This window comes from Vombatus ursinus, unplaced genomic scaffold, assembly GCF_900497805.2.
Source record: "Vombatus ursinus unplaced genomic scaffold, bare-nosed wombat genome assembly UNPS02014820.1, whole genome shotgun sequence".
NCBI classification, from domain to species: domain Eukaryota; kingdom Metazoa; phylum Chordata; class Mammalia; order Diprotodontia; family Vombatidae; genus Vombatus; species Vombatus ursinus.
The window spans coordinates 25,865,325-25,880,778 of record NW_020954598.1 but is presented as its reverse complement, the minus strand read 5'-3'; positions in this window follow the sequence as shown (position 1 = coordinate 25,880,778).

Genomic DNA, 15,454 nt, shown 5'->3' with positions numbered 1-15,454 from the left:
TTTGTGGTACCTGATCTCAACTGGACCCTACCTGCAGCGAGGAAATCTTTTTACACCTCCCTAATTGATTCACTTACCACACTTTCCCAGCTTTCCCGAACCTTTTCCTCTTTCCTCAAACCTCCCATAGCTCCTACTCCCCCTATCCTCTATGCTGAAAACCTTGAGAGAACCATATTTCACTTTAAAAATTGAGGTCATTCACAGAGAGCTCCCTCTTGCCTTCTGCCACCATCTCCTCCACTAGCTTCACATAAAGAGGTAGCCTTTCTCCTTGCCAAGGCAAACCCCTCTATATCCCCAAGGGATCCCATTGTACCCTGTCTTCTCCAGCAGACTGCCCCCCTCTATCTTCGCTACACTTTTCACTAAACTTCAGACTCTCTCTTTCTATATGCTAATTCCCTGTGGCCCAAACATATGCCCATGGCTCCTCTATCCTCAAACAAGCTCTCACTTAATCCATTCATCTGCACTAACTATTGGCCCATCCTATCTCTCCTCCATTTTCTGGCTAAACTCACCAAAAAGGCCTTCTAAAATATATGTTGCTACTTCCATCATCTCATTCTAGCAGACAGCTAGGTGTCTAAGTTCAGGCCTGGAGACAGGAAGACTCCTCTTCCTGAATTCAGATCCATCCTCCGACACTTACTAACTGTGTGACCCTGGGCAAATCACTTAACCCCGTTTGCCTCAGTTTCTTCATCTGTAAAATAAGCTGGAGAAGAAATGGCAAGCCACTCCAGTATCTCTGCCAAGAAAATCCCAAGTGAGGTCACAAAGAATCAGACAGGACTGAACAACAACAATATATAGACGTGCCTACTTCCTTTTATCTCACTCTCAGCATTTTGCAGTCTGGCTTCTGACCTCATCATTCAACTCAACTTCTCTTTCCAAAGTTACTAATGATCTCTTAATTGCCAAATCTAATGGCTTTTTCTCAATCCTCATCCTTCTGATCTCTCTGTATCCTGTGATGCTGTCCTGTTGATCACCATGTTCTTAATACTCTCTTCTCTCTGGGTTTTTATGACAATGCTCTCTCCTAGTTCTCCCACCCATCTCACAGCTCCTTCTTTGTCTCTTTTACTGGATCTTCATCCACAGCATACCCACTAACCATGGGGGTCTTTCAAGGCTATGCCTATGCCCTCCTCCCTTTTTCTTCTATAGCATTTCACTTGGAGATCTCTTCAACTCCCATGGTTTCAATTATTATCTCTATGAAGAAGACTCTCAGACCTACCTGACCAGCCCTAAACTCTCTCCCAAATTCCAGTCTCAGATCTCCAGTTGCCTTTTGGATATCTCCAATTGGATGTCCTGTAGATATCTTAAATTCAGTATGTCCAAAACTGAACTCATTATTTTCCCTCTCAAACCCTCCCTTCTTTCTAACTTTTCTCTTACTGTGGAGGGCATTACAGTTTTCCCAATCAACCAGGCCTGCAACCTAGAGGTTATCCTTGACTCCTCACTCTTTTACTTTCCCCCCACCCCTATCCAGTGGTCAAGTATTGCCATTTCTACCTCCATAACACAGTTTGATATATACCACCTTCTCTCTTCTGACACTGCAACCATCCTGGTGCAGGCCCTCATCACCTAATGCCTGGAGTATTACAATAGCCTTCTGATTCAAGTCTCCTCCCACTCCAAGCCACCTTCCTCTCAGCTGTCAAACTGGTCTTCCTAAAAAGCACATCTGCCCATATCACCACCCTGTTCCATTAACTCCAGTGGTTCCCTATTACCTCCAGGATCAAATAGAAACTATAGCCTCTGTTTGGCTTTTAAAGCCCTTCAGAACCTTTCCAAGCTTCCTCCCCTCCCTGGAGGGTGACACTGGCTTCCTTACTGTTCCTACAATATAGCCCACAAGGCATGTCCTCTCTGTTTTCACTGGCTCTACCCCATGCCTGGAACATTCCCTCTCCTCATCTCTACCTCTTAGCTACCCTGGCCTCCTTCAAATCTCACCTTCTGAAAGAAGCTTTTCCCTTCCTGTATCTCGGTGCTTTCCCTCTGAGTTACTCCCAATTGATCCTGTCTAGATCTTCTCTGTACAGACTTGTTTATATGTTGACTCCTGTTGGACTGTGAGTTCCTTGAGAGCAGGACTGGTTTTTGCCTTTTTTTTTTTGTATCCTCAGTGCTTAACACAGGCTCTGACACATAGTAAGGGCTTCATAAATGCTAAATGACTAGATATAGAAGACCTAACTCTCTGCTTGGCTTCTTTGACCTACTTATGTGACTCTGAGAAAGTGACCACCTCTGAGGGCATCAGTTTCCTTGGCTACAAAATGGTAAAATGAGGAGTTTGGAATAGTTTCTCTGAAATCTCCTCTAACACTAAATCCTATGATCCTAAACTGCTCCAACATCTATTGGGGGAGGGGGCAGAAGGGGAAGGCAAAGAACAAGCCCAAAGTCCAGTCAGAAGCGCTTCCACACCACTTACCTATTTCTGTTTCCTCCAGCCAAAATGGAAGTAAAGGATCTGATTATAACCTGTGAAAATAAGATGCAGACAGAGCTTGACGCTATCTACCCCCAGCTGGTGAAACGGTGTAGCCTTCTATCCTCTCTGGATCTCCCAGGTAAGAAACCTGAGACAGATCTAAATAATTGGAGAAATATTAATTGTTCATAGGCAAGCCAGGCCAATATGATAAAAATGATAGTAATATCTAAATTTACTTATTTATGGCCGTACCAATCAAACTACCATAGAATGACTTCCTATAGCTAGAAAAAAATAACTAAATTCATCTGGAGGAATAAAAGGTCAAGAATTTCAAGGGAAATTTCAAATGGAAAAAAGTAGAAAGGAAGGAGGCCTAAAAGTACCAGATTTTAACCTATGCTACAAAACAATAATCATCAAGGCAATTTGATAATGAGTAAGAATAGAGAGATCAATCAGTGGACCAGACTAGATACACAATATGCAGAAGCAAACAAGCGCAGTAGCCTATGTTTGATAACCCACCCAATGGGGCTATTTGACAAAAACTGCTGAGAAACTTGGAAAGCAGTCTGGCCAGAACTAGGTATAGGCCAATAGCTTACACCAAGACAAGCTCCAACTGAGTACATGATTTATACATAAAGTTTGACATCATGAAAAAAAAGATTAGAGGAAGAAGGAAGAAATTACCTGTCACATCTATGGAGAGGAGTTCATGACCAAACAAGAGAAAGAGAGGATCACAGGAAGTAAAATAGACAATTTCAATAACAAAATTTAAACATTTTTGTACAAAAAAACCCAAAGCAGCTAAAATTAGAAGAAAATTGGGGGAAATCTTTGCAGCAAATTTCTCTGATAAAAATTTCATTTCTAAGACATATAGAGAACTGATTCAAATATATATGAATAAGATTCCCCAATTTATAAATGGTTAAAAGATATGAAGAGGTAGTTTTCAGGGAACAAAATTCAAGCTATCAATAGCTATATTTTTTTAAATCTTCTAAATTATTAATAATTAGAGAAATGCAAATTAAAGCAACTCTAAGGTTCCACCTCACACCCAGGAAAATGACAAATGCTGGAAGGGCTGTGGGAAGACATTAATACACCACTGGCAAAGCTGTGAGTTAGTACAGCCATTATGGAAAGCGATTTAGAACGATGCCTAAAAAGTTAATAAACTTTGCCTATCTTTTGACCCAGCAAAACTGCTACTGGGTCTATGTTGTTGTTATTGTTGTTGTTGTTGTGACCCCATAGACCATACTGTCCATGGGGTTTTCCTGGCAAAGATACTGGAGTGGTTTGCCTTTTCCTTCTCCAATGGATTCAGGCAAACAGAGGTTAAGTGACTTGCCCAGGGTCACACAGCTAGTAAGTGTTGGAGACTGGATTTGAATTCAGGTCTTCCTGACTCCAAGCCCAGTGCTCTATTCACTGGGCCACCTAACTGCCAAAGAAATCAAAGAAAGAGGGAAAACACTAATATGTACAAAAATATTTATGTCAGCACTTTTTGAGGTGGGAAAGAATTGGAAACCAAAGTGGTACCCATCAATTGAGGAATGACTGAACAAGTTATGGCATATGAATAGGATGGAATACTATTGTGCTATAAGAAATGATGAAGAAGAATGGTTTCAAAGAAACTGGGAAAACTTTTATGAACTGATGCACAGAGTGAAGTGAGCAGAACCAGGGGAAGAATTTATACAATAACAATATTGTAAAGACAATCAACTTTGAAAGTCTTAGGAACTCTGATCAACACAATGACCAACCACAGGAACTCTTCTGAGTTCCAGAAGACTCATAATGAAGCAGATGACCCAGAACCTCCTGCTTGAGAAGTTATCAATTCAAAATGCAGATTGAGACATTTTTCCTGACGTAGTCAATGAGGGGATTTGTTTTGCTGGATTATACATGTATAGTATATGTATATAGGTAATATACATGTTTACATGTAATATAACATATGTATACATGTATAATACACATAACAAGAATGAATGGGTTGTTCAGGAAGGACTAGCACCTTTGGTGTGAGGTTTGCCATGCCCTTTTCAGGGCTTCTCATCCACCTTTGTTGTCCACCTATCACCCAATTCCAAGAAGCTGTAGCATGCTCAGCAGCCACATCCCAGTAAAACCACCTTGGCTAAACCAGGTTGAGGGCAATCCACAGGCCTCAAACCCAGCAGAAGATGAGGACAATTTGTTCCAATGGCGATGAAGGCAACTGAAGCAGGTGCTGTGGAGCGTTTAGAGCTTGGTCAGACATCAAACACGCCAAGGTCATCCACTTTATCCTGGGCCATCAGCAGTGGTCTTGACTTTTGTCCTGCCACTGGACTTCAAGGACTCTGGAAGAGAGTGAGGTTGGTGCCTTTGTGCTACTCTGCCTCACTTAAATCCAATTCACCTTGTGATGTCACTGGTCCTCTTTGAAAATGCAAGATGAACAACGACATGTAACATGTTTTTCTTGCTTTCCCAAATGGTGGGAGAGGGAAGGAGAAGGAGAGAATGTGGACTTTTCTTTGAAAAAAAAAATTTAATTTAAAAAAAAAAGAAACCCTAGCACTTCTCCCAGCCCTCCCCTGTACCCTCAATCCCACATCCATCTCTGCAAAAATAGCCCTTCTCAGGGATGTTCACTAACTAAATCCATTTACCTGCAGGAGCCTAATGTGTCTGCTTCCTTATGCCCCTAACGGGCAGTCACTCAAAGCCTTTGTGTTTCAATAACACCAAGCCCACTTAGGTCACATCTCAAGGTTTTAAAAGAACTACCTGATAGGATTGCTGAGCCATTATCACTGATCTTTGGGGAAAAGTAGAACAGCCACAGACCTGGAGATGAACAAATTTCCTGCTTTTTGTTTTGTTTTGTTTTTTACAATTTTTATCAATTAACAAGAATTTCTTTTTCCATTCCTCTCAACTCTTCTCCCACCACCCAAGAAAAAACCCCCCTTGTAACAAATATGCATAGTCAGGCAAAAAATGTACTCATTCTGCATTTTTAGTATATCACCTGTCTGTCAGGAGGTAGGGAACAATCTTCATCATTTTGTCAGTCCTCTTAAAATTGGGGTTGTCATTCCATTAATCTGTGTGGTTAAGGCTTTCAAAGTTGCTTCTTTACAATGTTGTTACTATCAGATAAATTAAGTTCCTATTCTGCTCTTTTCACTCTGCATCAGTTCATATAAGTCTTCTCAGGTTTCTCAGAAATGATTCCTATCATCATTTCTTATGGCACAGAAGTATTGTATTAAATTCATAGACCATAATTTATTCAACAGTTCTCCAATGGAGAAGCATTCCTTTACTGATATATGTTACTGATATCAATAGCAACAAGAAGAGTTGCTATTGATATTTTTGGTATATCAGTATCCTTTTCCTCTTTCTTTGATCTCTTTGTGGAAAAAGCTTACTACAATAATTGCTAGGTCAAAGGGTACACACAGTGTCATAACTTTTGGGAGCATCATTTCCAAATTACTTTCCCAAAATGACTGAACCAATTCACATGTTCACCAGCACTGAATTAATATACCTGATTTCCTGCAGCCCCTCCAACATTTGTCAGTTTCATTTTTTTGTCAGATTTGGAAATCTAATGGCAAAGGAACCACCAGGTTATTTTAATTACATTTCTCTAATTACTAGTTATTCAAAGCAATTTTTTTATACATGGCTGTTGGTAGCTTGGATTTCTTTCCCTGAAAACCACCTATTCATATCCTTTGAGCATTTATCAATTGGGAAATGGCAAATGTCCTGGTTTTCACACACACACAACAAAGGGAAAAGGAGGCGTAATCTACAATATATATGTCAGTGAAGCTAATGTTTGGCTTCTGACAACATTCTATAATATGTTATTGAAATAGTGGTACATAGGCATCTAAAGAAGGAAGCTAGAATCACAAAGAGCCTGCATGGCTCCATCAACAAACAGGTGAAGGCACACCAACCAGACGTCCTTTCTGACAGGGCTTATTTGTGTGCTGGATAAGGGAATGCTTTTGTCCAAACCTTTGCCAAAGTCCCTACTGCTCCAGCTTTGAACAAGATGGAGAGATTTGGTCAAGACCTGGGATATTTGTGTTCCTGTGGCCAATGTGGGTAGGTCTTGGTGAGAGCTGCTTTCAGGTTACATACAAGCTAAGTTCTCCATCCACAGGCGAAATGCCACTTGATCTACTCAAGCAGGAAAAGGCCCAGATTTCCCCAAGGAGCTCCAGCCGGCATTTCCCAGCTCAGAAGGATATAGATTGTGCCCAGGTAAGTAAGCCCTGCCACCCCAATCTCCCTGTAGTCTCTGATATCTGTAGTCTCCATTGGTAGACCCTATGAAGGGCCTCTTATGAGTGGCCTTCCCTAGATATTGGGCTCACCCCAGCCCCCTGGGAGATTGATAGGAATCTCTTGTGTTTTAAATTGGGAGGCTCAAGAATCCTGGGACACAGAAATCCAGAACATTACCAGGATAAATGAGGTGCTTCCTCCCACAACGAGGAAGGAAATCCTGGAGTTCAGAGTGAGGACACCTAACCCTGCTTGAGCCCTCTGACTCCTGCCATCTCCTCTTCCCTTCACAGATAGTACAAAGCTCTGAGAAGAAGAAATCAGACTCTCACTTGCAGTTGGGAGCATCTTTCTGGAACCAGGCCCCACAAAGGCCCCCTGGGCCAGCCCAGGTTCACAGCATGCAATGCTTACAGCCCTTGGAGGCAGGACTCAGTACAGAAACTGAAGACAGCTCTGGCTGCTCCAGTGGTCAGCTCCTGCCTGACTTGGGGCCCAGACAGATCCAGGGGTCAGGGGCCTACATCACTCCCAGTCAGATGATCGGACAGCCCCCAAACCAAAGATCATCGGCCTCCTACCCTCCTAAGCGCTCAGCCAGGCCCAATCCCAAGGCCAAGAGAAGACTTAACTATAATCCTTGATCAGCCCCTCCCTGGCCCCTGAGAGGTCTGGTCCAATGCTGGCTACCTTTGCCTTACTGACCTTGTGACCCTGACTTAGTCACTTCCCTTTCCTTAGCCTCAGTTTTCTTCTCTCTAAAATGAGAGGCTTCTACTAAATGATCCTTGAGGTCTCCAATTGTTCACAATGTGTAATCCTTTGTATTCCTACCTTTTAAAATTGGAAAATAAAGGGATGTCCCCTTGGAACACGCTGTATGTTTTTGTTGAATTAACAATAGTCACTTGGCTCCATCCTGAGACCATCCTGTTCCCTGTTTCTGTGTTCCCCTTAGCAGCTGGGTCTCTCACCTCCTCCCCATGTGTAGCAACTCTCAGCAATCTCTCCCTCTGAGTCCCCATAACCTGGTATCTCGGGGTTCCTTAGGGCCCTAATCATGTTACCTTTCTGAGGCAGTTCTGACAATTACCTCTCTTCTCAGAGTTTCCTTGTCTGTAAAGCAGAGGGGATAATTCTCACCCACCACACTGGTTTCTTGTCACATTCTGTGAGGGGTTGAGTTTTTCTGTCTGTGGGCACCTGCTACCTTTCCAGCTCTCTTATGTATGTAAAAAAGTCAACACGTACCTGTAGAGGGTGTCCTTGCATGTCTGTGAGGGCTTCCCTTGCTCCCAACTCACCCAGACCGAAAACCTCAGAGACCTGTGGGAGGTGCCTCCTGTTCTATCACCTCCAACATCCAGACGTACTCGTTCAGTCTATCTCCGCAACATCTCTCCAATCCATACCTTTCTCCTCAGTCTTCTGATAATTCCTCACTTCAGGATCTTACTCCGGTTACAAAGGGTCTTCTTCCTGGGCTCCATCTTTCCCCCTGGAATCCAATCTGCACAATCCTTTCTGGAGCTTCCCATGCAGGGGTATGCCCACTCCATGCTCTCCATTTCTCCATCAAAGTTTCACTGTCTAGCTCAAAGTCACTTTTTCTGTGAAATAACCACTGAAGAACTGAGCTCCTACAGCCCATGGAGGTACATCTCTTAAACACTTGTCACAATCTGCTCTGTGTTCTGCTTCAAGTACAAGCCTCATCTCCCTACCAGAATGAAGGCAGCACTGGGACCCTAAGTTCAGGAAGCTCTCAGGCTGGAGAAGCAAAGGAGAGGTATACTGAGTCCAGTGGTGCTCTGTACCCTTTCTCCTTCAGTCCTAGAAACGCCCACTCTTGGATGTTCATCAAACATCCTGTCCCCTTCCCTAGCTGTAGTCAAAGATGTTGCCTGTCCTCTCCAATGACCTTCCAAGAAAAGATCAACTCCCTTTGCCCTCCCCTAGTCCCTGGGTCACAGGTTACTCATTCAAGTAATCCTGATTGGGAGCTGGAGACTGCAGATGAGAACTGACTGCTTGAGAGATAAGTATTCATAGGTTCTTACTGTCCAGGTCACTTCACAGGAGAATTCAAGCTTGACAGCTAAGAACTTATTATCAGAGAGGTGTGTATTAGGAGGTTGTCATTTGTGTTGGTTGACTTTATAAAGGCGTTAGCACCTACTAAGTGACCACTGTGGAGCAGTTAGTGCCTACTAAGTGACAGCTCAGAGGCTGGGGTCTAACAAAAGACTCTGAGGCTCCACCCTCTAACCCAAGATATGCAGGACTAACCCAGGATCCATTTCCCAAAGCCAACAGGCTGAAGGCTACACCAAGCATCTGAGAGCTCAGACTGGAGCTCTGACAAAGCACTTGAAGATCCCTGATGAAGTGCCGGGGACAGCCTAGCACTCACAACTCATTGAAGTTTGTATAGATTTGAATCATTGTTCACTACTTTTGTCCCACAAGTAAGTTAAAACTTCAGGAGAATGGCAATTGTTCGAGATCTGGAGAGAAGAGGGAGTAACTGAGGGATGAAGGCTGTTGAATGGGGGAAAAAAATAGAAACTGGTGGGCAGAAATGAATCTAGGAATGTGGAGCAAGCTTTTCACCCCTAGGCCTCCCACTTGAACCCCAGGTTCATGCTCAATGCATTGTACTGGGAGGGAGGGACAGAAACTGGGTATAATGGAAATAATCCTATATTTGGAATCTAAAGATCTCAAAATCTCTGCTTTGCCAGTTATAACTATCTGTATGACTTTGGGCAAGTCACCTCATGTCTCTAAAATGAGAGGATCCCTAAGGTGCCTGCCAGCTTTTAATACTGCAAAATCTATGTCACCCTCATAGTCAAATGTGGAGGTAGTAGGGACAAGACCTTCTCAGAACAACCTTCAATCCACTTACCTCTTTCTGACTTCCTTTCTCCTCAGCTAAAATGGAATCCAAGGAAGAGCCCAGAAGCTTGAAGGCAAAGAAAGAAGCCTTCTCTTTCTGTTCTAGATCAGTGTATCACTTTCAGCCCTCATTGTTATCCTCAGGTAAGACATACCCTCCTCCAAGGGGCCCACCCTGAGCCCTACTTCCCCCAACCTGTATGCATCTACACCTCAGGGGCCCATCCTAGGCACTAGTAATAGAGTTTTCCTCATTTACACAGCAGCAGCTTACTTGTCTGCCCTTTGACTCCCAAACATCCAGAAGTCTTTTGTTGAGGGTTTCAAAGATATTGGGCCCTAAAGTGAGTGGCTAGATTGAAGTTTGGCTGAAAAGGACCCACAGTATCTGTGTCCCAGGATAAACTCCTGATAAGGCCTGGACTATGAGACATCTAGTCTTTTTAACCATACCCCTCGTACCCACAGAGAAGTCAAATAGAAATAGTAAGTATGCATTAAGAGTCTACTCTATGACCAAACCTGAGGAGGTGGTGCTGGAGATGGAGCCCTCAAAAAACATACCGTATTCAGCTAAGACAAAAGCCTGGCCCTCATAGAAGGCATTCATACAGTTCAGTCTGGTGACTTTGCTAGGACCCTTTCATATGCTGGGTTTTTTTTAATTTCCCTCTCTCTCTTCCCCTTCCTCCCATTCCCCAACTAGTCTCTTTCTTCAGTTCATTCTTCGCACTGCCTGCTCATGCACAGGGACTCTACTCTTTCATCTTCTCCAGCAAGAAATGCCCACATCTCCCAAGATGCCCCACCAGGTACTTCCTAGGCCAGAGGCACTCCTATTATGTCCAGACCCTACCACCCAAATCTCCTGTTCATCCATAGAGATCACTTTTCAGCCCAGAGGTGATCCTATCATGACCTACTCTCCACCACCTAAATCCCCCCCTTTCTCTGCTCTGATTCCTCCAGTCTTAACAGTAAGTTTCTATGGGGAAGGGGGGTGGTGTAGTGTGACCTTCCCCACATATTACCACACCACCCCAGAAGTATTGATAGGAATCTCCTGTGTCTTAACTTGGGATGGGCAAGGGAACATTCAATAATCCAAGGACACAAGGAGATGTCACTTTTCCAGTGACAAATCCAATGCTTCCTCCAACCAGAAAGAGGTCCTGGCCTTAAGAAGAAAGACACTGGTGTTCCTCTATCTCTTTTTCTTCCCAAAAGACCAAAGAATCTAAGTATGAGAAGCTACATACCTACCAGAAATTCGGAGTGTCCCTCTGGAGCTATGTTCCTTCAGGGCCAGCCCAGGCTGACTTTGTGCAGTGGTTTAGGCCCTGGGAGACAGGACCAAGGACAGCAGCCGATCGAAGAATTCAGCTGGACCACAGATCAGCTTCTGCTTCCTTCGACAACTGGACAGATCCAGAAGACAGGAGGCTGCGTCCCATCCAAACCTATAGTCCAACAGCCCCAAATCAAAAGATCTGCCTCCTGTCCTCTGAACCATTCAGCCAGGACCCACTCACCTGACCCCTGAGCTCCACTCCCAACCCCGAAAAGGGGTCTAATTCCTGGCTGACCTTCTCCTTTGCTAGTTCTACCACCTTTGATAAGTTACTTCTCCCGTGCCTTCTTTCTCAAATCAAGACCTTCTATGCAGTGTTCTCTATGGTGCCTTACTCACCCATATCTATCTGAAATTTCACAATAAAGGGATATGACTTTTTTAAAGTGGTGGATTTTTGGCAAAGCTGTTGGTAAAATATCTCACATTCTTGTGAAGAAGATGGCAGATATGGAACAGATGATCATTTTCAGAGTTGGTTAGATGACGAAACACTCAAGGTGTATTTGGTAATGGTTCAATGTCAGCTTGGTAAGAAATCTCCAGCAGAGTGTCTCACTGATCTGTACTAGCCCTTTTGTTTTAATCAAAAACTTTTTTTCAAATGAAATCTGCTTTTTCTACCTCCCACCTCCCCCATTCATTGAGAAAGCAAGAAAAATAAAAACCTTGTTATGAACATGTGTAGAGAAGCAAAAAAAAAAATTCTGCATCAGCCATATCCTAAGGGGGAAAAATATGTCTTAATTTGCCATCTGAGTCCATCACCTCCCTATCAGGAAGTGGGTGGCAAGTTTCATTGTGAGTCTTCTGGACTTGTGGTTGGTTACTGTGTTCAGAGTGCTTAAGAACCTCAAAGTTGATTGTCTTTACAATATTGCTCTTGTATAAATTATTTTCCCGGGTTCTGCTCGCTTCACTCTGCATTAGTTCACACAAGTCTTGCCAAAGTTTCTCTGAAACCATTCCCTTCATCATTTCTTGGCATCACTGTAGTATTTCCATTACATTTATATACTTGTTCAACCATTCCCTACTGATGGGCACTCCCTCAGTTTCCAATTTGTTGCCACCTCAGAAAGAACTATAGTCCAACAGTTACAAATATTTTTATACATATGAGTCCTTTCTCTCCTTCTTTGATATCTTGGGGGTATCAGCTTAGTAGTGGTATCACAGAGTTAAAAAATAGACAAAGTTTAATAACTTTGGGGGCACACTTCCAAATTCATTTCCAGAATGGTTAGATCAGTTCATAGCTATGCCAGCAGGCCCTCAAGCATTTGTCATTTTCCTTTTTTAGTCAACCTTAACAATCTAATAGGCATGAGGTGGAACCTCAGAGTTGTTTTATTTTGTATTTTCTCATTATTAGTGATTTCGATAATTTTTTCCATATGCCTATAGATAGCTTGAATTTCTTCCTCTGAAAACTTCCTGCTTGTGTCCTCTGGTACATTTATCAGTTGGCCAATGGCTACATTAGAGATTTCCCCTCAGCTAACATTTAGGACTCTCTCTCTCTCTCTTTGTCTCTCTCCCTGTCTGTCTCTCTCTTTGTCTCTCTCCCTGTCTGTCTCTGTCTCTCTCTCTTTGTCTATCTCTGTCTCTGTCTCTCTTTCTGAAATATCTTGCTCCCAGGGGGATAGTTTATTCACTCCACGTATACTCTGGTATAGTTTCATCTGTTGTTGTTATTCATCCTTCATTCTTGAAGAAGATCAGTGACTTTCAAATGAATTGGATTAAAATGAGGCAAAGTCAGCAGCCTTACTCTCTTATCCAGTGTGTATAATTTCTCTGATTTCTGTTTGCTCTAGCCTTGAACAAAATTGCTATTCATCACAGGCAGCTAGGTGGCACAGTGGATAGAGCACCAAGCCTGGAGTCAAGAGGACCTGAGTTCAAATTCGACCACAGACCAGACACTTGATACTTACTAGCTGTGTGACCCTGGGCAAGTCACTTAATCGCAATTGCCTCATCCAAAAAAAAATTGCTATTCATTGTGTGCAGTCTATGTGTACCTGGAATTTAGTGAGAAAGGAGTCAAGCTCTTGGATCTATAGCTTGAGGCATTCCTTCCTCCTTAAGGCATAGTGATCAAGGGTAAGCTTGAACCTACAAATTATTTCCCCTGGACTAACAGTATTTAAGAAGAGACAGATTAATATAATTCTATCCTGGAGAGCAGGGTGGCCAGCCTCATCATCCCAAGCTCCTGCTCCCCTCCAGGCAGAAATCAGTTTCCCTTGAAGAGGGGTATGTAGATGAGGTTCTAGATATATCTATCTGTGCCTCCTTTCTGGCTTCATCTAGACAGACCTATGTGGACATACATGACCTACATGGACAACACACACACACATACCCCAAAATGGAATGGCCTGCCCTTTGGTTGCTGTTCTCCAGAGGTCTGTAGATAAAGGCTGTCAATGAGCATTCCATGAAGACATGAAGAAACTCAGTTTTAGCTCTGGATGCAACCAGAGCTTGGCTTCTGAGGTCTTTTTGTCTGAAATTCCTCCCAAAGGAGCAATTTATGTGCCTGTGACCAATCGTCCAGATTTACTCTCCTCTCCTCTCATCCAAGAAAGGCCCACTTCTCCACACAAGAAGACAGAGGCCAAGATTTACCTGAGATCCACAGCAAGGTACTTCCCCTGCCCAGGAAGACAGAGATTCTTTCCAAGTAAATAACTCTCCCCCATCAGCACCAAATCCTCCCTGTGTATTCTGTGCCACTTCTTATTCCTCCAGTAAGACCCTGAAGAGGAGTTGTGGCCTTCCCCACATGCTGCATCCCACTCCACCCCACCCCAGGAAGAATTTCATAGAAGGAAATGAATTCTGTGTGTTTCATTAAGTTGTAGGGTAGAGTTGGGATATTGCCAAGAGTCCAGCTGCTGCCCAGTCATGGCCCATAGGAACCTGGTGCTGTTATAGGACAAATGTGATACTTTTCACCATGGAGATATCCCATGGTGGGAGGAAGGGATAACCAACTCAACTTGGCACTATCCTTTCTTCTCAAATCCTTTGTTCCTTTCTTCTGAATGGAGTTGGAAGAAATCATAAAACTGTGAGGTGGCTGTCTCTAATGTCAATGGCTTGAGACTGCATTCCATTGTGTTCTCTGCACTGTTAGCCCCCAGTGATCAGCATTTCCATTTAACCAATTGACCAGGTTCACTACAAATTTATGTTATCTAATCTAAACTGAGCCCTAATTCAATCAGGGCAATCATTCTACTTCTCAAATGATTCTCTATCCCACTCTTCTACCCCGCCCCTTTTGAAGTTCTTGACTTAAAAATATACTAAATAAAAGAATTAGAAATTGCAGTGATGCCTATCAACAGAGGAATGGCTGAACAAGTTGTGGCATATGGTTGTAATGGAGTATTATTGTGCTATAAAAAAAGGATGAGCAGGATGATTTCAGAAAAACCTAGAAAGATTTACATGAACTGATACTGAGTGAAGTGAGCAAAACCAGAACACTGTACACAATGACAGCAATATTGTATGATGAACAACTGTGAATGACTGAGCTATTCTCAGTAATACAATGATCCAAGATAATTCCAAAGGACTCATGATGAAAAATGCTATCTGCCTCCAGAGAAAGAATTGGTGGCATCTGAATACAGACAAGCATATTATTTTTCACTTCCTTTATCAATTTTATTTTTTGTTAGAGTTTTCCTCCACAAAATGACAATATGAAAATGTTTTACATGATTGCACGTGTTTAACCTATATCAGACTGCTTACCATCTTAGGGAGGGGGGAGTGTTGGGAGGGAAGGATAGAATTTGGAACTCAAAACTTTAAAAAAAAATGTTAAAAAAATTTTTTAAATGTAATTGGGGGGAAATAAAACATTATTTTTAAAAAGATATACTAGAGAAAATGAGCATTTCCATGTACATTGTTAAATAGAGGGAAAGGATTATCCCTGAAACTGTGAATCTCTATTCTGTGGATCTTTTTTTTTCTTTTTAAGTATATAAATAACAGTCCTGCTGGTCCCAGGATCCTTCTGGGGTTTCTCTTGATCTTTTTTTTCCAAGTAGGAGAGAAGGGCACTAATCCCAACATATCTCCCTCTCCTGCCTTCCTCCCTCCCTCCAAATTAGAAAACTAAAAACAAACCCTAGGTACAAATGTGTATAGTCCAGCAAGCCAAATTTCCCCATTGGCCATAACCACAACAAAAAAAGGTATGCTTCATCCTGTATCTTTATTTCATCACCTCTCAGCCAAATGGTGGCTTCCCCAATCCCTACAGCATCTATTCCAAAACTCATGTTTCCTCAGACTTTCATTTCCCAAGCTCTTCTGCTGAACATTTTGCTTTGTAGTTCACTGGAAAAAATTGAGGTTATTCA